Source organism: Schistocerca americana, chromosome 1 (assembly GCF_021461395.2).
Source record: "Schistocerca americana isolate TAMUIC-IGC-003095 chromosome 1, iqSchAmer2.1, whole genome shotgun sequence".
NCBI lineage: Eukaryota > Metazoa > Arthropoda > Insecta > Orthoptera > Acrididae > Schistocerca > Schistocerca americana.
The window spans coordinates 806223566-806246389 of NC_060119.1; positions in this window are offsets into that span (position 1 = coordinate 806223566).

The window sequence follows — 22824 nt, forward strand, 5'->3', positions numbered from 1 at the left end:
TCCGATGTAATAGAAGGGTGCTGGGACGTCTGACAACATCACCAGAGGTGTCAAAGAGGCCAGGGCATATGCATCAAGCAGTAAGCTGGTAAGGCACGTAGGGCAACATCGCTGACAAAAAGAGCCTGATCTCTGTCTGGTACCTGTTGGAGACACACTCCACCACAGCTAACATGCAGTGGCTCGGGAGTGCGGTACCGGAAAAGTCTGCGCCATGTGAGGGATCTGCAGTGCTATGTGGGGGAGGCGATGTTCAGTGAATCAAAACCAGATCCGTTGCAACAGCTGTCTGCAGTTGAGGGTCGCAGAGTGTTACAGGTCAGCTGTAAAATTGATGCTAAGGTAGCTTAAGGTATCAGTTACATTGAATGGGTCAACGCTCCCCTCAGGCATGCCAGTAACAACATACACGGTTCGTGATTTACTTATGTTAAAGGAGCTGCCCGAGGCCTCACCACAGGTAAGCCACTCACGCAAATGCCACCAGGTATTGTTGACACTTTGAAGGCAGAGGACCACATCATCCCCATAGGCAGTGCAGCAAAATCCATGTCCCTCTAGTGACATTTCTATCAGCCGTTCCTGTAGCCTACATAGGGCGAAGGCATACAGAAGGGCCGACAGGGGGCACCACAGTCGCACCGAGTGCCTGATGACGATTGGTTCTGTGTGCCTACCATTATGTTGCGCCACACAGGAGATGTATGACAACCTCGACAATAGTTTCTGAGTATGAAAAGAATGATCGACCCAGCTGAACGTCTCACTGAAATCTAAGGACGCCAAATCCACAGGCAAATGGTGATTTTGAGCGTCGTCAATCAGATCCCGTTAGCGGCAGAGTGCTTTTCGAATGTTGTACGTTCCGTCTAGCTGTGCATGACCATAGGAGATGACATGATGGGCGTCCTCTTCAGCTGCACTGCCAAAAGACGTCTAAATATCTCCATGCCGCTATTTAGCAGGGTCAAGGGGCGATAGTCACCGATGTGGGGATCCCCAGGGGATTTTTGAAGAGACACAATGCCGTATAGAAATGCATCACGGACGCTCGCTGCTGGGGACATCACTTCTCCGCAGAAAACAGTCCATGTGGGTGCTAATGGATGTCGGAAAGCACAATAAAATTCAAGGCGTGAGGTTTTAGCAGTTCCAGATTAGCATCGAGGACTTCATATTCTGTTACTGGTGCCTCCAACTCCAATGCTGCATCTTCTAGTATCATGCCGAAGATGAGCCGAGAGGCTTCTTGAATGCCTGCCTGCACCATCAGGGCACAGTGCTGTCGTCTCCTGTCTGCTAGTAGGTGGCACATCGATGGAGCGTCCAAAGACCTATGGTCACAAGTGCCGGTTTGCACTACCGTCCCTCCAAGTTGGCGTTGCATGAGGGCTGTGGTCTGTGCTTTGGCAGAGGTTACTATTGTATATCTTTCAGGCGAAAATTGTAATAGAAGTTTAGGGATAGCCTCCTCCAAGCTGCCGAGTCTCTACCACTTGCCAACATGGCCCACTAGAGGGCAGGTTTTTTGCAGGACACCACCACGACAACGTAGATAGATAAGTGCAATGGTAGCATCAAGATGAATCGCAAGTCACCTCGATAAACTGCCAACAGTCGGGAAACGCCAGTAGGGCCACGTTCAGTATCCAAACACTCCTTCCATACCACACCCTCTGGCGGTCAAGGGTGACGGTGTAGACATACGCTGCGTGGTCGGAAAAAGCGACAGGCCACATTCAGACAGTCGGATTCCTCTCACCAGAGAACGCGAGATATAAAAGCGGTCAAGGTGACTGGAAGAAAGTGTGAAGTAGTGTGTGAAACTGGGTCGCCATGAATGTGTTCTCATATGTCCACAAGTTGGAGGCGGTCGACGATTGTAGCAAGTTCTGGGTAAGGTGAATGACGTGGCAGCTGAGCTTTGGGGTGGAGAGTGGAAGTGAACACCAACCAGGACGGCTGCACCTTACCACCCCATAAAAAAGGTAAGACCGTCTCCACAAAGAAGGCAGGACGTTCTCTTCAGCTCCCCGATCCTGAAGGAAATAGTGATGGCAGTGTGCCGTACCGTATCTCACAACGAGGTTTGGTACTCAAACGGTCATATCCATGTATGTAATAAGGTGACATTGGGATACTTCCCAATATCGTGTCAAACTTGCTTTGACCAGGTTAGTGCAGCAGCTCGACGTGGCATGGACTCAGAAAGTCGTTAGAAGTCCCCTGTAGACATTTTGAGCCATGCTGCCTCTATAACCGTTCATAATTGCGAAAGTGTTGCCGCGCAGGATTTTGTGCACAAACTGATCTCTCGATTATGCTCCATAAATGTTAGACGGGATTCATGTCGGGCAATCTGGATGGCCAGATCATTCAGTCGAACTGTCCAGAATGTTCTTCAAACCAACTGCGAACAATTGTGGCCGGGAGACATGGCGCTTCTCATCCATAAAAATTCTATTGCTCAATGGTTGCAAATGGTCTCCGACTGGCCGAACATAACCGTTTCCAGTCAATAATTGGATCCAGTTGATTCCACGTAAGCACAGTCCACATTATCATGGAGCTACTAACAGCTTGCACAGTGCCTTGTTGACGACTTGGCTTCGTGGGGTCTGCGCCACACTTGAAAGCTCTCGTCAGATCCTACCAACTGAAATCGGGGCTCTTATGACAAGGTAAAGGGTTTCCACTTGTTTAGGGTCCAACCGATAGGGTCACAAGCCGAGGAAATGCTCTGCAGGCGATGTGCTGTTGGCAAAGGCAGTCGCGTCGGTCGCTGCTGCCGTGCCACATTAACCCCCAATTTCACCGCAGTGTCCTAACGGGCACGTTCGGTGTTCGTCCCGCATTGACTTCTGCGGTTATTTCACGCAGTGTTCCTTCTTTGTTAGCACTGACAACTCTACGCAAAGCCGCTGCTCTCGTTCGTTAAATTAAGGCTGTCGGCCACTGCGTTATACGTGGTGAGATGTAATTTGATATTCTCGGCGCACTCTTGACGGAGTACATCTCGGAATATTATATTTCCTAACGACTTCAGAAATGGAGTGCCAAATGTGTCTAGCTCCTGCTTCAATTCCGCGTTCAAAGCCTGTTAATTCCCGTCGTGCGGCCATTATCACATCAGAAACGTTTCCACAAGAATCTCCTGAGTACAAATGACAGCTCCGCCAATGCACTGCCCTTCTATTTCCTGTGTACGTGATACTACCACATTCTGTATATGTGCATACCGCCATCCTATGACTTATGTCGCCTCCGTGTATTGCAAAAATGGTACATACGTATGTGACACAGCTCTTAAACCACTTGACTAATTTCAATCAAACTTGGTACGCATATCCTTTACTAGCAGGCAATAGTCACTGTCGGGGTAGTAACCATGTACCTATCACAGTTCAGTAGATACGACGTCATACACAGAGCTGCATGAGAAACTGCCGCATCATGCGTGACGTTTAAATTTGTTACTTCTTTGCTGCAAACTCTATTCCCAACATATTTCGCAGACAGCACGCACATATTCCGCTGAATCTACCTCCACAAATATATCATTGTACGACACATCGTTCAAATGATATAACACCGTCAACACTGAGATTCGTGAACAAATGCTGCATCGTGCATCAAGATTAGTAGATTTATTTTTTACCACTAAGATGCTCCTACACTCAAGTCAGCCTAAGGAAATCCTGACACATGGCAGCACTGTTGACAGCTCTCAATCGTGAAGTGCAAGCACCGGTAGGCAACAACAATAGCTATATATTTAGATACAAAGATGGTATCTATTCTTTCGGACATGTCCGAAAGAACAGATACCATCGGTGACCATGAAGCTTTTTAGAATGAAATTACAATGAAATGAATACCCCTAGCTGCATACAGGCGTTGATATAAGTTAACGGGGACATTTGACAATCTGTGCCCCGACCGGGACTCGAACCCGGGATCTCCTGCTTACATGGCAGGCGCTCTATTCTTATTTTTTTTTTAAATCTTATTTTGTTCTATATTGTTCGTTGAATTTGTTCAGGGCGGTCGTCCGGTGACCACCATTTAGGTTCTCCGTTGATCTGTTCACTCAGTTTTTTCGTTACAGAGGGTAGCTAACCCTCTGACCGAATACTCTGAGCTACCGTGTTCGTACGTTGACCACTATTGGGGGAAAGCAACAATCACCTGTTTTTCTACGATACTGGAGGTGGTACGCAGAGATAACGTTTGCTTAAATGACTTTATGTAGATGAAACTAAAATCTTGGTACCCTCCTGAGAACAGTGTTGTTTACTAACTCACATTGGCACTCTACATCTACATCTACATCTATATTCTGCACACCACCGTGAAATGCATGGCAGTGGGTATGTCCCATTGTACCAGGTACCAGGGTTTCATCCCGTTCCATTCACGTATGGAGAGCGGGAAGTTCAAATGGTTCTGAGCACTGTGGGACTTAACCTCTGAGGTCATCAGTCTCCTAGAACTTAGAACTACTTAAACATAACTAACCTGAGGACATCACACACATCCATGCCCAAGGCAGGATTCGAACCTGCGACCGTACTGGTTGCGCGGTTCCAGACTGCAGCGCCTAGAGCAGGAAGAATGACTGTTTGAATGCCTCTGTGCATGTAGTAATTATATGAATCTGTCCGAAAGAACAGATTTTATTACAGAACAGACTTTGTTACAGATTGTATACACTTATAGCATGTTTTGATGCTAATGTGTCATATTAACTTGCTAAGATATGTTAAAATATCCTCGTAGTTAGGAATATTATAGCAGAAAAAACTGGAAATTTAGTGATAATATGATTAAAAATACTATTACATGCCGGTATATATATAGTTAAGGCTCACCGGCCATTTGACCTTCTTCTTCTTCTGCGCGGATGCACAAACAGTGCCCGAACTCTTACGGGAGTCGGTAACAAGCCGCGAGTATTGAGCATAATGGGCAGGGGCACTATGAATATAGTGCGGGACAATACGGGACAATAAGTTGATATGTGGGTCTCACGGGAAGCGCGCAAGGGATAAGTCCCTGTAGTCGCACTATCGTCTGTGTCCTCGGTGGCTCAGATGGATAGAGCGTCTGCCATGTAAGCAGGAGATCCCGGGTTGCATTCCGGTCGGGGCACACACTTTCAACTGTCTCCATTGACTTATATCAACGCATGTATGCAGCTAGGGGTATTCATTTCATTGTAATATCAAAAGCAATAGCTGCCCATAGGGTGATGAAGAGGTGGTGCCGTAAAGACGTTTACAAAATCGCATGGTAGACACCCGAAGTAGCAGCGCTCAGCGCACAGAAGCTGTGTGGTGTCATCGCACATCGACTTAACTGCAGGGCCGGCCGAGGTGGCCGAGCGGTTCTAGGCGATTCAGTCCGGAACCGCGCTGCTGCTACGGTCGCAGGTTCGAATCCTGCCTCGGGAATAGATGTGTGTGACGCCCTTAGGTTAGTTAGGTTTATGTAGTTCTAAGTCTAGGGGACTGATGACCTCAGATGTTAAGTCCCATAGTGCTTAGAGCCATTTACTGCAGGAGTAAATATATGATTTCGTTTCTAATAAAAAAAATTGGCCAAATGAATACCCAGAAATGCCGGGGTTCTCAGCTAGTTGTCTACTAAAACTATGTTTAAAATGAACTGCTGCCCAATTTCATCATTTTGTTTTAGATTACACTTTCGACACATGCTGGAGTCGAAGCGAATACCTTTGAAAACACGAAATTAATAACATTTCTCTATTCTCATGTTGCACTCATGTCATAAGCACTTTTTTACAAAGTTTCCAAGATGAAAGTTGTTTTATTCCTATTTTTGTTACAGAATGTACACACTTATAGCATGTTTGATGCTAATGTGTCATATTAACTTGCTAAGATATGTTAAGATATCCTCGTAGATAGGAATATTATAGCAGAAAAAACTGGAAATTTAGTGATCATATGTTTATAAATACTCTTACATGCCGGTAAAGATACGAGAAAGACAGAAGAGACCTCTAATGATAATGCTAATGAAGAATAAACAAGAAACTTCGGAATGTAGTGAAAAACCATTGTGTTGCGTGCAATACTACTTCTATATTATGGTTTTACTAATATCGTAGTCCACCATTGTTTAAGTGTAAGGAAAACTCTAAACTGCTATTTTCGTCTGTGAGAAATGAATCAGGCCTGGTCAGTCGGCTGCGTCTTCCACGACTATTTCTATCTGTGTACACAGATAATTCTAATATTTACTAATTCAAGCAGTAGGAAATGGTTCAAAACCTTTGAGACACATTTTTGACTCCATGATATATAGATACAAAGAGAATCGTTTTGTTAAGTACTTCGAAGCTTTCCCGCTGACTCTCGGTACACAATCCTGCTACACGCTACACCCTCCACCACAACACTGAGCCTCTCCCTGTGTCACAGTAAATGTCGACATATCGTGTTCTTGAACCTGGACCTTCTTCGAAAGTCCACAGAATACCTCCTTTCTGGTTAGGCAGACGAGCAGATCATTTTTATTTTTTTATTTGGAGAGCAGATCATTATTTACCTGTATGCATGATTTTTTGTACTATAGACAGCAAATTATTTACTAAGTTCATTAAGTAAATAACTATCACTGTTTTGGAATACAATACATTTTATTTGTCTCCTGTAATATGGTGCTCTGTAGACATAGCATGTCTTTAATTTCGCTAACTCAGTTACGTATCTAAAACAAAATATGGAATCTTAGAATCTTTTCCCTCACCCTGTTCGGTTAATTTCTGTAGATGTTCATCTTTCCGCAGGTGACCTAGTGATGGACACTTAGCAGTTTTCATCGCCACACTTGTAACTTTTTGCGTCGAATGTTCACTTTTCACATTTTACTAAACTGCAGGAAAGTGTGTTCCACGTACTAACGAGCACAGACAAATGGAAAGGCAGCTTTCCAGCTAGCCACGACAATAGTTTAAGCTGTAATGTGGACTAGGCTGCAGTGACCCTTCAAAATACATTCGCTTTATTTCTCGTCACTACAAACAACACATTGTTATTCGTGGCGTAAAAGCTTGGTTCATACTGAAATCATTGTTGTTGTAGAGTAAGGTGTTCTAACGTTAATACTGCCATTTAGGCAGAAAACCTGTAACGTGAGAACAGGTTAATGATATCAGTAGAGTGTAATAGTATCCATCATTAAAATATGCTCATGTATCACAACATAACAGAAGATAACATAAAAGAAACAGGGGTAATACATTATAATTATTCAGGACATGATTCATACTATTGCAACTGTCAATTTCTCAAAATACACTTCTGACGCGCTATAGAAGCAAAAATATGTTTGTAAAGTTCTATTTCTTTTCACACAGTTACTATTTACACCACAGTCACAACAGATTTCGGCCCACAATGGCCAACTTCAGATGCTATGAGCGGCCTTTGGTGAACAAACGTTCATACGTAGTCAAAAGTGAGTTGATTTATTACTGGTTCATTCTAGTTCTTAGTACATTTTCTGTGCTTTCTGGTTTGTTGATTTCTTTGTTTATTGCAAAATGGCTAAGTTATTAACAAAAATGTACAACTGAAGGCGATAACAGCAATGAACATAAAATATGATTTTCCAACTTCAAGAAATGGGATTGCAGCTATATCAGCACTGCAATTTGTTATAAAACTGGTTACCTCTTTTAGAGTGAGAGTTGAGTGAACTGTAATTTCATTTTAGTCTCTATATAGAAATAAATATATCAGTACCCTAGTTAAGAGTATATACCATTTGTCAAATGTTCAAATGTGTGTGATTTCCTAAGGGACCAAAGTCCTGAGGCCATCGGTCCCTAGGCTTACACACTACTTAAACTAACTTATGCTAAGAACAACACACACACAAAGGCCCGAGGGAGGACTCGAACCTCCGGCGGGAAGCGGCGCGCAATCTGTGCATGGCACCTGTAACCTTGCGGCTACCATTTGTCAACTCATACAAAATTAAATATCGTTTGAAAATAGAAGTTGATTAAAATGTCGATACTAGAGTAGTTCTTGTGACTACTTCGACTAGTCCTTGAGACATACTTCCAGATCATGGCACATTATTTTATTTGTGTATGATGGTGTGATTGCTATAGATCGATTCTTGATTATGGTAGTGGTGACGGTGTGGTTTGTCTTCAACGAGTGGTGGCACATTGGGAAAGCAGTTTTAAGATTCCGGAGAACCTAACAAAATTTTTGAGCCAAGTCTCTCAATCGAAAAAGAGCAGAGCAGGATTCCTATCTAGCGTCCATTGCAGGAGCGCTGAAGTCCAGAAGAAAAGTCACTACGAGAGAAAGCATCCATCTTCTCCACTAATGTCGACCAAACGTCTTGTACTGGCATGTCTCGTCTTGTTCATAAACTTATCTTTTAGTTCCATATTTGATGTAAAATACTGTTGAGCTAAGGAAGTTCCATAGCCTACAGTAACAGGATCTGGTAGGGACTAAGGATGGGAAAAACCGACAGATGAAAACCGATACCAGTATTTTAGTTCTGAATGACAGGTATTTTTCGGTATTTGTTTTTGTCTCGTTTACAGCAGATGTTTTTTATTGTTACAAATACCCGGATGAAAAAACCGAAATATCAATTAGTCATAGAAATGCTAAAATTTTTGGTTTTTAAATAACCCTTTTAAAAAACAAGTGATTTTTTTCGTAAATTTTCCATTGCTTTGAAATATTGTATTATTGTGCAAAATTGTGAAAGCGATCAGTGCTATTTTAATAACAATGCCGGCAGAAACGATCAACAAACACACAACATAAGAATTGGTACAGCATTGCTGAGACAGTAATACACCTGTTACGACGTGCCGTGGCCTACTGTATGGCACCCGTGTACATGCAGTGTGTGAAGCTTGCCCCATCCGGTCTGGATGGTAGTTTCACGCTGTCGTCTTCGGACATTTGTCGTGTTACAAAATTGCGCAATCCGTAGTTTGGATGTATTTTACGAAATGCTGTACCAATGAAGTGCAATGTTCCTTCTCCTTCGAAAGATTAAGAACGGGAAGAGCCACAACAAACTTGTGACATTATATAAGGAGAAAACTTATAAATTAACATTTCACTCTTCGTTTACAATAAAAATTTAAAGTTGGTGATCTGTTGCCTGTGTCGACGTAATATGTCTTTATCTACTTGTAGCTGTTCAAAACGGAGAAATTAACCTCAGTTTTGAGCCTTTAACATGGACTATTCCTAATGCCCAAATACTGCTATCTTCCTTGATTAAAATATGATTATTGAGCAGAGTTTCAAAAAATTAGAGTTAGTAGGAGAATACTGGTGATTTTTTTTTGTAGTATTTAGCCACTTACCAGTTTTGTAGAAAAGCAGAGAACGATGAACGAATTAATTTTTCTTTTTATTTGCCTATTTAATTTAGTATTTATCTTGAAACTGTGGTTCAAAATTTTTCAGTCTCTGGTCGATATCCACATTTATTACAGGAAATAATAGAAATAAAAAATTGAAAATTGCTTATTCTAGAAACCAGTTATTTTGAGCGATTTTAAAGGTCAGGTAAAACTGGCGATGAAAAGAATCCCTAACTTCTACTCATTATTCATATACATATAAACATTCCTCATACAGCATAATCTTATTGAGCATAAACATATCTCACCAGCATAGTTCACATCGTTTTTGTAATAACATGATCACAACACATCAATCACATCTCAAAATCGTCGCAGCTTCTTTCAATAGTTTCAAAACCCAAAAAAATGCTCTCTGCTCATTTCAATAGTGTCAACTACTTCAAACGTACTTAAAAAATCATGATCCCTTCCCAAATACCTCATTCAAAGCTCTCATAATATCACAACGGTTCCAAAAAGATATTAACAGTTGACAAAGTACAGACAAATACAGTTTCATAAGTGTGAAGTTATTCAAATGTGTAACTGCGTAAACGTCTGTCACTGAAGTATTAAAAAAAATGTTTGTCTCTCTTAAATGACCAGATAGCTGTGTAATCATGTGTTAGAGAAATATGGTACCGATGTGTAAAGATGTATAAGCAAATACCATATTAGCAAGGGCTCCTAGCGCTTGACACACACTTGAAAGGTCTCTGTAGGATTCCTTTCATGTTAATTTCTTAAATCTGTTGTCATTTACGGCATAAATTCCTCTTCTAAATTTACTGTGGTGTTTCTGACTATCTGGGAGGAGACTGAGCAGTGAAACGTGTTACTTTTACACATAAACAAGAACTATCTGTCACACTACTACACTTTAAAACACAGTTTCTATGTAATTCATGTCACACAGTTTCATGCGGAACCTACATCAGCTTTCTTTTATATACTGTATATGATAAGATACTGTCATCCCCCTTCCCTTCTGTGTGAGAGGATGAATGAGCAAATGTATTTCTAGTTGCATGCTTGATGGTAGCAGACAAGCCTGTCTGCTAGAGAACAGTAGGACCAACGTCGGAACAGGTAGCTACGCTTTCTAAAAGCAGAGAGGTTTCTATTCTTAGTATGGTCCTGTCCGTCCCTTGCCATGTTGGTATAGGAAGCTGCCTCTCTGGTCACTTCCGTTTGTATCTGTTAAGCACGCTCGGTAGGGGCCCAGGTCAGTCTGTCCGCGGCGAGCGCCTGAAGTGGTAAGATCTCCGACTAAGCGCGTGTCTGCTAAGTCCGTAGGACCATGGATTATTTCTTAAGTTCAGCCTAACTGAAAATTTAATCACCTTTATTTCAGGTTTAGATCTAAAATATCTAATTTTATCTTAAATTGCAATGCAGTGTAATTCTAGTGTGAAGTTCAGAATATCGTCCAGTAGTTGCTTTGTCACTACTTTGTGAGTTAAGTGGAACCACGTGTTGATCAGTAACTCTAACTAAGATCATCAATCTTAAATGCGAATGAGCGTGAGATTATAACATCTCGTCTTGACAATATTTTTCAATATAGCAACTTTTCTTTATGTTCAACCCACGTGCAGTGTACTTTGTGACACCAGTACCACGTGCTTATACAATTTTTTGACCCATCAGGTTAATAGTAAGACGATAGTAACCAGTTCGTGGTTTTTCTTTTGTAAATCGCGTTTTGATGTAATTTATTTTAATTATCAAAATTATTGTGGAGTTACACCCTTTGTGTAAACCAAGTTGACCACGTGAAGCTTGTGGTGTAAGCATCAAAGTAGCCCTCAGCCATTCTTTTCGGGAAGATTTCACAGAGAGTTAGTATGAATTTAGTATACCAGTGTGTGGTAATTTCATGACAGACAGGATTGTGCTACGAACGTAACTTCTTTGGGTCAAAATTGAATCAGTTGGTTGTGGTTAATTTCCTGTTGCATATGTTTCAACATTCTTCATGTGTTATTTTATGAATGCAGTGTTGTATGTAGCCTCCTAATCTTGGTTACCTATTTGATGTGTTCCGTAAGATTACAAACTCACATTTTCACAATCCTAAATGAGGCACCAGTTTAGTTATGAATCGAGTTTGATATGCTGAAATTTTAACGGAACAATCATCAATGTTAAAATAAATGTCCAAATATAAACTGATTTATTTCTTTTTATTTAAATTGTCTTATATATATATATATATATATATATATATATATATATATATATATATATCACCGGTTATCGTAAGATGAGTACTAAAAGATTATAATTAATGTTAGCCTGGTTGGAAATTTGGTAAGCTAGACTGGATACCTGGTGAAACAGTCACGCAGTAATGCAAGGTGAACTTCCTCAGATAGCTCACAGCTTTTAACCCACTTTTGCGGTCTTGAATATCAGCACCGCTTACACCACAAATTAATGCAACAACATTACACGCTTAGTACACAAAGTAGGCGTGTACCCCCTGAGGATAAATGTAATTATACCCTCAGGTGCTACAGATTACAGAAGTCGAATGAAATGTATCGCCAAAAACCTTCTTTGTATCTTTGTAATTAAAAATTTTCAAAAAGTTCCAAGTAGAAAAAATAATCACTCATATACGTGTACTGTAACGCTAAACTGTGCGTCTTGTTGTAAGATAATCTCTGTCATTACTTAACGGTAAAAATGTGCCAAGTGTCGTAGTTATGCTATGCGTATAGATATCATAGCTATTACCCTTATTGCTGTGATCCATAAAGTACTGTACTGTAACGTATTGTTGTGTAACGAAAAGTACCTATCTCATTGTAGCTATATCACAAAAGTTACTACTAAGACATGTTTTACTTTCTAGAATAATACAGAAAAACTGTGCAGAAATAAAACAGATACAGCACAAAAACAATAATGTAAATTGTGATACATCATGATATAATTGTGTAGCTGTTAAATAAACTAACCACTGTGTCATCTGTTATCTCTCAGAAAATCGTTTCAATCCAGAATGTCTTTTCAAGTAAACCAAAATGTTGCATTAGAATCTCATTAGCAGTATATGTTCTAAGTATATAAGCCTTATAGTCGTTACATAATCGTGCAATGGACAAGCAAGAATGTACACACAATAACACTGTGTCATCTGTTCACTGCAAAGATGCATTCGTAATTACTGTCTAAATAAGTTGCCTTGGTTCTTGACTGGATAGTTAACTTTAAAACCTTGTTGCATGTTAACAGTTTCTAAGTGTGACAAAACGTACTAGTAACGTGAAGTGAAAAATTTTATGACTACGCTAAAAAGCAGATTATCTTTCAATAAACAGTTTTACCTGTGAGATGTGGTGTAAACCTTTACTCTTCCTAGTACACAGAGTTTCAACTTCAATGCAATTATCATGTGGTATACATCGGAAAAGAATGTTCAAATTTTTCTCAAGGTTAGCATCTATGTTAGTTTTCTCTGAGCCAGCTGACGCACGTGGCTGCCTGCAGTGTGAGTCATTGTCTACTGTATCTTTGTTGTCGTGCGTCGTTTTTGGGATTAGGAGACCTAACTTCTACAAATTCACCTTGCCGAGAGGGCCCTGCCCTGTTTGAATCCCGCCAGTTCTGATGAAATTCAGGTCTGTCGTTACGATTATATCATCTGTCGTCACGTCAGTAGTTTCCATAGTTTCTTTCTTGTCGGTTAAGTGGTGGAGAATTTCTCCCTGAACTGTAACTGCGCTGTAGACCGTTGCATCTGAAGTTATTCTGTCTCCCTCTATAATAATTATTTTGGTTTCCATATTGCTGTTTCTCTGATTGTCTCTGTAATAGTCATTACCGCAGAGAGGTGATCTTTCCCTGTAATTATTATTACTCTGCCAATAGTTGTCACATGGGTGGTGTCTGTTTTGGTCACGATTTGCGTTGTAAGAATAGCCTTGTCGTGTCTAGTTATTATTTCTGTCATCATGGTACTGTGACACATGTGACCTGTAATTGTTGTTCTCCCGGTTTTGCGTCCCGCGATTGTCAGTGTAAATTTCCAATTCTTGTAAGAGTCCCTGCAAAGCTTCAATGTCGTCTTTGCAACGTCCTGCCAAAGTAATATGTCGTGAATGTTCAGGCAATTTGATTAAGCAAATGCGGATGTATTCTGAGGGGCTGTATGGGTTTGACAAGTACTGATTCTTGTGCAACATGTCTTCAAAATGTTTGACATGAATGCAAAATTTAGATTGTTCAAAGCGTTTCATCATTATGATGCTATGTTTTACACGGTCTTGAGTAGCTTGAGACCAATATGCTGAGAGGAAGGCATGATAAAATTCTCCTTCACTGTGACCATCGTGAATGACCGATCGCATTCTCACAGCAGGTTCATTCTCGAAGTAGCCACACAAAAATTCTAAGCTGTGCTCTAAAGACCAGTTGGGAGGAAAACATTGAGAGAACTGATGATGCCCCGCTTGTGGATGAAAGTCGTTGCCGGAATTCTTAAATGTTTTGAATTTTTGTGTAGTAATGAACGGCTTATAGTCAAAGTCATCGTGTCGGCGAGTGGCATATCGGTCATTTTTACGTCGTGTCGGCAGTTCCACCTCAAAATTCGGTGCCCATGCCAATTTCTTTCATAATTTCCAAAATACCATGTGTTGTTACTTTGTGACTTTTCCTTATTTCTGAATCCCTCTTCCCGTGTCAGAGCATGTGTCTCCTCTGAAATACGTAACTCTTGTAATACTTGTACCAATTGATCTTGTACTTCCTGGATTTCTGTTTTGTGTTGCGTATTAATTTGATCCTGATTTTGTTTGAATTTTCTAACTTGTTCGTACCCTTCTGTGCCAGTAAAGGCTACTGGTCTTGTGTCATTCAGATCATCATCTATCTTTGTAGATAAGTTAGTGAAGTGATCCGAAAGTTCGGCTACTTTCTCTGATATTGAACTTATTTCCTTAGTGTGTTTTTCTGAACCAAGTTTCAGAGTGTCCATTTGTGTTGAAAGCGTATCTACTGTATCCTTTAAGTATTCCTGAGTTTTTGCAAGTTGCGTAACCGAATCGGTAGATGCAACTGAGTCAGTTTTAGCCCGCAAGGTCACGTGATTTTCATGAACAATAGTTTGCAGTTCTTTTGCGGTAGCTTTGTGATTCTGTAATGCATTTTCATGCTGCGAAGAAATAGGTTGAAAATGCTTACAAATTTGTGTTTTTACCTCATTACAGACTTTTTGACATTTAGATTCAATTTTAAGTAACTCAGCAGTTAAATCTTCACGTGTTTGTTCAAGCGTTTGCTGGATTGTATTTAACTTTTGAAGATTTTGTTCCATTGTCTCTAACTTTTGAAGCTGTTGTTCATTTGTTTCTGATTTTGTTCCATTCGTTGCATTAATTGCAATAACAATGTATTGGTGTCTGGAACATGTTCCTCTGTGCTTTTTTCGGCAGTGCATTTGCAGCGGCAACATTCGCATTTTGAAAAGCAGAGAGTAAGTCTTGACTTAATTGAGAAAAAGATGAGGACGCAAAACCTGAATCTACGGTATTTGCAAGATTGTGTCCTGTCATTTCGGGTTCCTGGGGCGAGCTGTTGCTGACCGATTGATCGACAATACTACCCTGCTCACTAATTGTTTCACTATCTACACCATTATTTGCTGTCTGGTCCACTTCCCTATGCACAGTTACCAAATTACTACTTTGAATGTATGTTAATTCATTGCACAGCGGTGCTGATAAGCTACGCTTGTCGTCACTATCATTTCTCAATTTACTTTGGAGCCTATTGTTACGTTTTTCACTCGATAACAAGAAAAGCACAATTTTAAGAGTAAAATAAGAAAACACATTAACATAGCACTGAAAATAATATCTAATTAATTGCAAGCGCAGCTGCAAAATACTTGGTGCAAATCTACATGCACACCACAACTGTTTTACTGTACAACAATGAAAAACTACAACTACAAAGCAAATTCTCTCTACAATTACGCGCCAGCAATAAACAATAGCTACACTAATTACGCAAACTACAAGAAAAAATCAGAAGATTCCACTGAGGTATCCTCGGCTAAAGGTCGACATATGAAACGTCCCCTTAGAAAAATTATGAATTACTGTCGTGGTAAACTTCTACGTTATTTGATACAGAGACAGCTGAGTAAAACCGAACGCACTCAGACATTTCTCGCTTTACTAATTCTGATCATCACTAAACTGATGCCGGCCGAAGTGGCCGTGCGGTTCTAGGCGCTGCAGTCTGGAACCGCGAGACCGCTACGGTCGCAGGTTCGAATCCTACCTCGGGCATGGATATGTGTGATGTCCTTAGGTTAGTTAGGTTTAACTAGTTCTAAGTTCTAGGGGACTAATGACCTCAGAAGTTGAGTCCCATAGTGCTCAGAGCCATTTGAACCGTTTGAACTAAACTGACACACAATATTTTTAGCGCAACGCATTTGAGTTTCAATAATCCCTATAAAAGAATGGCCCTGACTAACAATAACCTATACCTTTCCTGAATCACTCAACTCACAAAAATCTTCGTCACTCGAACTACTGCAATACAACGAGCGCCAACACCGTCAGCTACTCGTAAATAAAAGATTCTAACTACTGAAGGCACTAACTACTGATAGGCATAGTTAGCAAATGAAAGATTTTGATAGAGAACAAACAATGTATTTACCTTAATAGTGTTCAAAAGTCATAATATATAACAATTCATGACATCCATCTTTACAAATTTCCATTTCTGGTGGACACACGTCCAGATCGTCCGTTCTTAAAACTCTGGCATCATTCTCTCCACATCCACCACTGTTGGCGGCTCACCTCCAACTGCACAACTCTACAATTGCGAATATTCCAACACTGCCAACCAGCCACTGACTGCACACAGCACAGTCAGTGTTTTTCATACAGAGCGCTACGTGGCGTTACCAACACACACAAAAAAAATTGGTTCAAATGGCTCTGAGCACTATGGAACTTAGCTTCTGAGGTCATCAGTCCCCTAGAACTTAGAACTACTTAAACCTAGCTAGCGTAAGGACATCACACACATCCATGCCCCAGGCAATATTCGAGCTTGCGACAGTAGCAGCAGCGCGGTTCCGGAACCACGCTGCTCCTACTGTCGCAGGCTCGAATCCTGCCTCGGGCATGGATGTGTGTGATGTCCTTAGGTTAGTTAGGTTTAAGTAGTTCTAAGTTCTAGGGGACTGATGACCTCCGATATTAAGTCCCATAGCGCATAGAGCCAATTGAACCATTTTTGAACTGTTTGAAACCGACAGTTGTTTGGACTGATTTGTTTTCAGTATTACGCGAGATGCATGGGTCGGGTGTGTCGGTGTATTCTGATTAACTCCATGCATTTCTGGGTCCATAGCATACTTATTACGTAACAGCATTGGTACTATATACTTGTGGGAACTATATTTAATTCAGAGAATGACATTTTGTCTGTCTTGATACAGTTTGGTTTGTTGTGAGTTGTACAGTAAGCTTAATTTCATTCTTTTCACTCGAGATTCCGCACGTGACGTTAATCAATGTTAACTAACACGTTTAAGTTCATTCATAGTAATATAACAAGACTACGTCACCATTTGATTACACAGTCATTTACACTAGTTAAATTTATATCGGTCATTCCTTTTGTGATACGACACATCCGTAGTGCAAATCGGAAGTTTACCACCATGCGAAGTTTTACAACAAGATTTACGAAAAATGCGACTTTTATATCAAGAAACAATGCTGTACTTTTACAAATACGTACTTTGTGAAAAAATCAAAACAATCTGCTTAAGTAAACGTAATTTATTTGGGTGCATTGCTACCAAAATCTTTTGCCTTATGTATAAACAAACAGTGCTGTACTAAGGGAGCTGAGACAGTCAAGAATTATTAAGAATGGCAACAACAAATACGATGTATAGGGGAAATTTCCAGGAACATTTGCTTCAAATGGTTCATTGCACATATAGTTGCCGAATTGTTTCACTTTTCCTGCGCATTGATTGAAATGATATTGTGTCTGTGTTGCTGCTCTCCTGTCAGACCCTGAATTGCTGTCTGAATACCAGAACTCTACAAAGAATCCGTTGGCTCATTATCAATTTCAGAATCGTCACGCTCATTGCAGTTAAATTTCTGTGTTGAACTATCATAATACACTTTATGAACTGTATCACAATGCATCGCCTAAGATCCGCGATGAATTCGTCCGTCTTCCGCACTGTATCACCTGTATACTCAGAAGTGTCTGAATGAAAATCTGAACAGAATATTTTCCCGAATTTTCAGCATCTCTGTCTCGTTCACTCGCAGCGTAGACATACCACTATAAAAGAATGATTCTACCGTAGGCCGTTATCGAAAAAAATTAAAATTAGAATAATGGTTGTCTATTGCATGATACTGTGATTATCGTTTCATAGATAAGCACAACTTGAAAATAAATCTTTCGAATTACGATATTTAGCAAAAGCGAATGTGGCAGTATGTTCAACTAAGTAAGGCAGCATAAACGATGCGGGTATTACTTGAACATTTCAGGGCAAATGTTGACGGCTAAGACTTATGCGTTATGATATCTTCGAATATTCATTTACCGTATGTGCACAAACGACGACAATACTTTACTGTAGAGTATATCATATAAGTGAACACCCCTGGCAGCAATGTGCCGCTTGTAGAATTGAGTTATTTAACAACGTGTACTTCATACCCATCAGCTTCGCATTTCAAAACGTTGCTTACACATGCTCAACGAGATGTCTTTATGGAACGACAAAAATTGGAAACCGTTACGTAACATCAACAATCTACTTACCCAGATACTATGAAAGACATAATCTGGAACGCTTTGCGATTATTTTTAACCAGAATAACAGTATGTCCCTACCATACTTTGACGCGAATGCGTCGTAGCCACTGTTCCAAAAACGAAATACTGTCGAAAATCGAACACAGAGATAACATGATAACTCTAAAAAGTGACATAAGAAAACAGGCTAGCACAGTTAACTGGAGCTTTGCTTAAAGAGAAGAATCTGCTGGAATCTCTACCAAACTTTGTCCAGGGACCGAGTTTGTAAAGTGATACGTTTACAGTCCAGAACTGGGTGACGCTGTTTTGTAGGTAATATCTCTCTGAGAGAAGAGAAAATGTTAACAATTTGAGATATTATATGAAGTTAATCGATGATACATGTGCAGGTTAAGTAGAAGGAGTATGTAGAGTGTCTATACAAGGGAAATGTAGGCAGTGTTGTAGAAAGGGAAGATGACTTGGGTGGAAATGACGTGCGAGGTATGATACTGTGAGAAGAATCTTCAGGTTTTGCCGGCGCAAAGACTGTTCCATTAAGTTTCGGGTGTGCAGCCGCAAGAATTCTCCTTCTTCTAGTATTTCGGCTGAATAACGTTCAGCCATCTTCAGAGAGAGCCGCAAGACTGCCGCTCCAGTGCTCGCTTCGTCAAAGCGAGTATATTTTCATCTTCTTTTCTGGACCACTCGTTGACGAGATGCTGATGACATCTGCTCGATCAGCGATGAGGTTTACAGTTTCGGTATCCTACATTATCGGATGCCCTGAATCTGCATTGTCAACACTCATCTATTCTAGAACGTCTTCTTCATCGCTTTCATGGCAATTGAGTTCTTTTAACATATTGAGCATTTCGGATATATCACTCTGTTGGCCATTTCCAATTAAACTTTGAGAACTTATGTGATACCCAAAAACCTATTCCAAGCTTTTTGAAATTCTGTTCCTTTCTGTTTCAAACGAAATAAACTTCTACGACGTTACTGAGAATTTCAGTAAAATAAAGCACGAAGACATGTACTATAATAATATCAATAATAACTGTTGTCTCCTACTAAGCTTATGAAATAAAATATTACACTGAACAGCCAAAGAAACTGATACACCTGTCTAATATCGTGAAGGACACCCCTCTTCCCCCCCCCCCCCCCCCCCCGCAAGCTGAACTGTCGCAGCACACGACTGGACATGGACTCGGCTAATATCTGAAGTAGTGCTGGAGGGAACTGACACCATGAATCGTGCAGAGCTATCCATAAATCCGTAAGAGTACGGCGGCGTGCAGATTTCTTTCGGACAGCACGTTGCAAGGCATCCCAGATCTTCTCATGTCTGAGTTTTGTGGCCAGGGGAAGTGTTTAAACTCAGAAGAGTGTTCCTGAAGCCACTCTGTAGCAATTCTAGACGTGTGGGGTGCCGCATTGTCATGCTGGAATTGCTTAATTCCGTTGGAGTGTGCAATGGACATGAATGGATGTAGGTGATCAGAGGGGATGCTTACGATCATGTTACCTGTCAGAGTCGTATCTAGACGTATCAGGCGACCCATATCACTCCAACTGCGCACGACCCACACCATTACAGAGCCTCCACCAGTTTGAACAGTTCCCTACCGACATGCAGCGTCTATGGATGCATGAGGTTGTCTCCATGCCCGTACACGTCCACCCGCTCCATACAGTTTGAAACGAGAATCGTCCGACCAGACAACATGTTTCCAATCATCAACAGTCCTATGTCGGTGTTGGTGGGCCCAAGCAAGATGTAAAGCTCTGTGTCGTGCAGTCATCAAGGGTATGAGAGTGCGCCTTCGGATCAGAAAGCCCATATCGATGATGTTCCGTTGAATGGTTCGCACGCTGACACTTATTGGTGGCTCAGCGTTGAAATCCGTGGTTACTTCCGGAAGGGTTGTACTTCTGTCACGTTGAACGTTTCTCTCCAGTCGTCGTTGGTCCGTTCTTGCAAGATATTTTTTCGGCGGCAGCGATGTCAGAGATTTGGTGTTTTACCGGATTTCTGATATTCACGGTACGCTCGTGAAATGGTCGTACAGGAAAATCCCCACTTCTTCGCTACCTCGGTGATGCTGTGTCCCATCCCTCGTGCGCCGACTATAACACAACATTCAAACTCACTTGCATCTTGATAACCTGTCATTGTAGCAGCAGTAACCGATTTAACAATTGTGCCAGACACTAGTTGTCTTATATAGGCGTTGCCAACCACAGCATCGAATTCTTCCCACTTACATATCTCTGTATTTGAATACGCATGCGTATACCAGCCGCGCGGGATTCGCCGAGCGGTCTAGGCGCTGCAGTCATGGACTGTGCGGCTGGTCCCAGCGGAGGTTCGAGTCCTCCCTCGGGCATGGGTATGTCTGTTTGTCCTTAGGATAGTTTAGGTTAAGTAGTGTGTAAGCTTGGGGACTGATGACCTTAGTTGTTGAACATTTTTTGCGTATACCAATTTCTTTGGCTCTTCAGTGTAGTTCATACGACCCATAATAAAGATAAATTCTCATGTTCAGGAATTTAGAAAATCACACGTACGACTAGCTCAAGGTACCAAATATGACACACTGGCAGAAACTTTCATATTAGATACACCGAACACATCAACTGCTACACACACATCCAATTCAGAAAATGAGCTATAGAAACATATATAAAAAGCACTAGACACCCATTCACAAACATATAAGAAAATCTTAAGTTACTCCTTTACTTTCAGAAGTCACGTACAATGGATTTTTTTACACCACAAAAAGCCAGGAGAAAAAATTCTAGATGAGAAGCTAGAGAGTGAGTCGACTAATTGCTCCAGATGTTTCTCCTGTTTGTAGCCTAATAACTATAGTAAGTCGAAGAATATCTTCATTTCTCCTTGTACACCACATAGTATTTGCAACAAAATAGAATAAACTAGAATATAATTGATAATTTAAGTAGTCATTGGTGTTACTGATGGAAGTTATGAGTGACAGTTTCATGTAATTAATATAATCCGCGAAAAGGAACATCTATGACTGTATCAGAACTCTCTGGGAAGCCATACTATCCTAATATCTTTGTACTGTATTTTTATTTCACGTAAACAAACAGAGTGAGTGATGGTGCGCGCGTATGTTTATGATTAAAAAGTGACGATAAGAAGTGAAGCATCACGTCATAAGAGGGAGCAGACAGCCGATCTAAAGTCTGTTAGCTGATTTTTGTGTGGAAAGGTTTTAAAAAGCAGGAAAAACTTGGAACGTAGTGTTATTTCACTAATTTCATGAAGTTTGGACGTAACCCAACGATATAATTAATGTACATAAACGAACATGGTAGTAATGAAGTGTCTCATGGGACATGAATCTCAAACTTTTAAATTGGTGTAAAGAATTAGCGAACATCAAATTTTGTTTCACTGATAAAGTTTTGGGAAGTAACAGCGCTTACAGTCAGGGGTTCATAACGAAATTCTCACGAAGGCAATGACCGAATACGATTGAATTAGGTGGTAATAATATACATAAAAAGTTTTATTGATGGAGTTAATGGAAAGAAATCAGACTCCTCCTTTATTTGAAGCAATCAAATTAAGTCAGTTCCATGAGGCAGCCCAGAACTTCAACGACCTTCAGCAGTGAAAAATGGAAGAGAGGCAAGTATTCTCTCAGACAACGCTGGCAGCAGAATAGCTCTGATTGGTATTCGAAATACGAACTTCATTTTACAGGTTATCCTGCTGTCTGTACTGTCTTCTGCGGAATACGCAGATAGCAAGGATAAGCAAGAGAAGGGAAAACACGATAGTGATGGAAAGCTAAGCTAATTACGCTGCTACGATGTAGTTCCTTCTGCTGACTGGAAATTAGCTAGAGAGCCCTGTAGAAAATACGCTAGCGGACATACGAGCTTTAACCTGATCGATTTTCGCTGTCACTGAAAAATAAACGAGAAAGGTATAAACACATAGAGAAAAACGGTCATGACAGTTTGGGAGTATGCGGCGGGACTGACTATTACAGATGGAGATACCTCCGACGCCACTTGGTAGTTGCTGACCACATGGCCGGTAATTTTCGGCTATAATTCGCGAGCCACGAAGCAATTTGCAGGTGAGAAGTAGCTCGTGTGCGGTAACCAGAATGCAATATTCAATGAGCTAACTGCCAGTTTTCCTCGTTTTGTATCACTAGAAACGTCCAGATGCGCAGGCGTTCAATTTTTTTTGTGCATACGTATTCACCCTTTAATATAGATACATGTGTTATCTTTTCATCTGCCTGCATCTTTCCAAATACCACATTCAACTTGAACAACCAACAAACCGATTTAAACGTTGTTTCTTAATGACGGCACTGAATTTCTTGTGTCTACAAAGTTTCGAGAGGTATCTGCCCTTTTCTAAAATTATAGTCAGCCTTCAGTTACCATCTGTTTTCTAGAAGGTTACTTCTAACAATTATTACTGAGAACTAAATGATAACTGGAAATTTATGATGATAAATGCAGTGAATGGATTAAATTTGCGCCTTTGTAAACTACCGTCAATACGTTGAAATAAAATACAACAT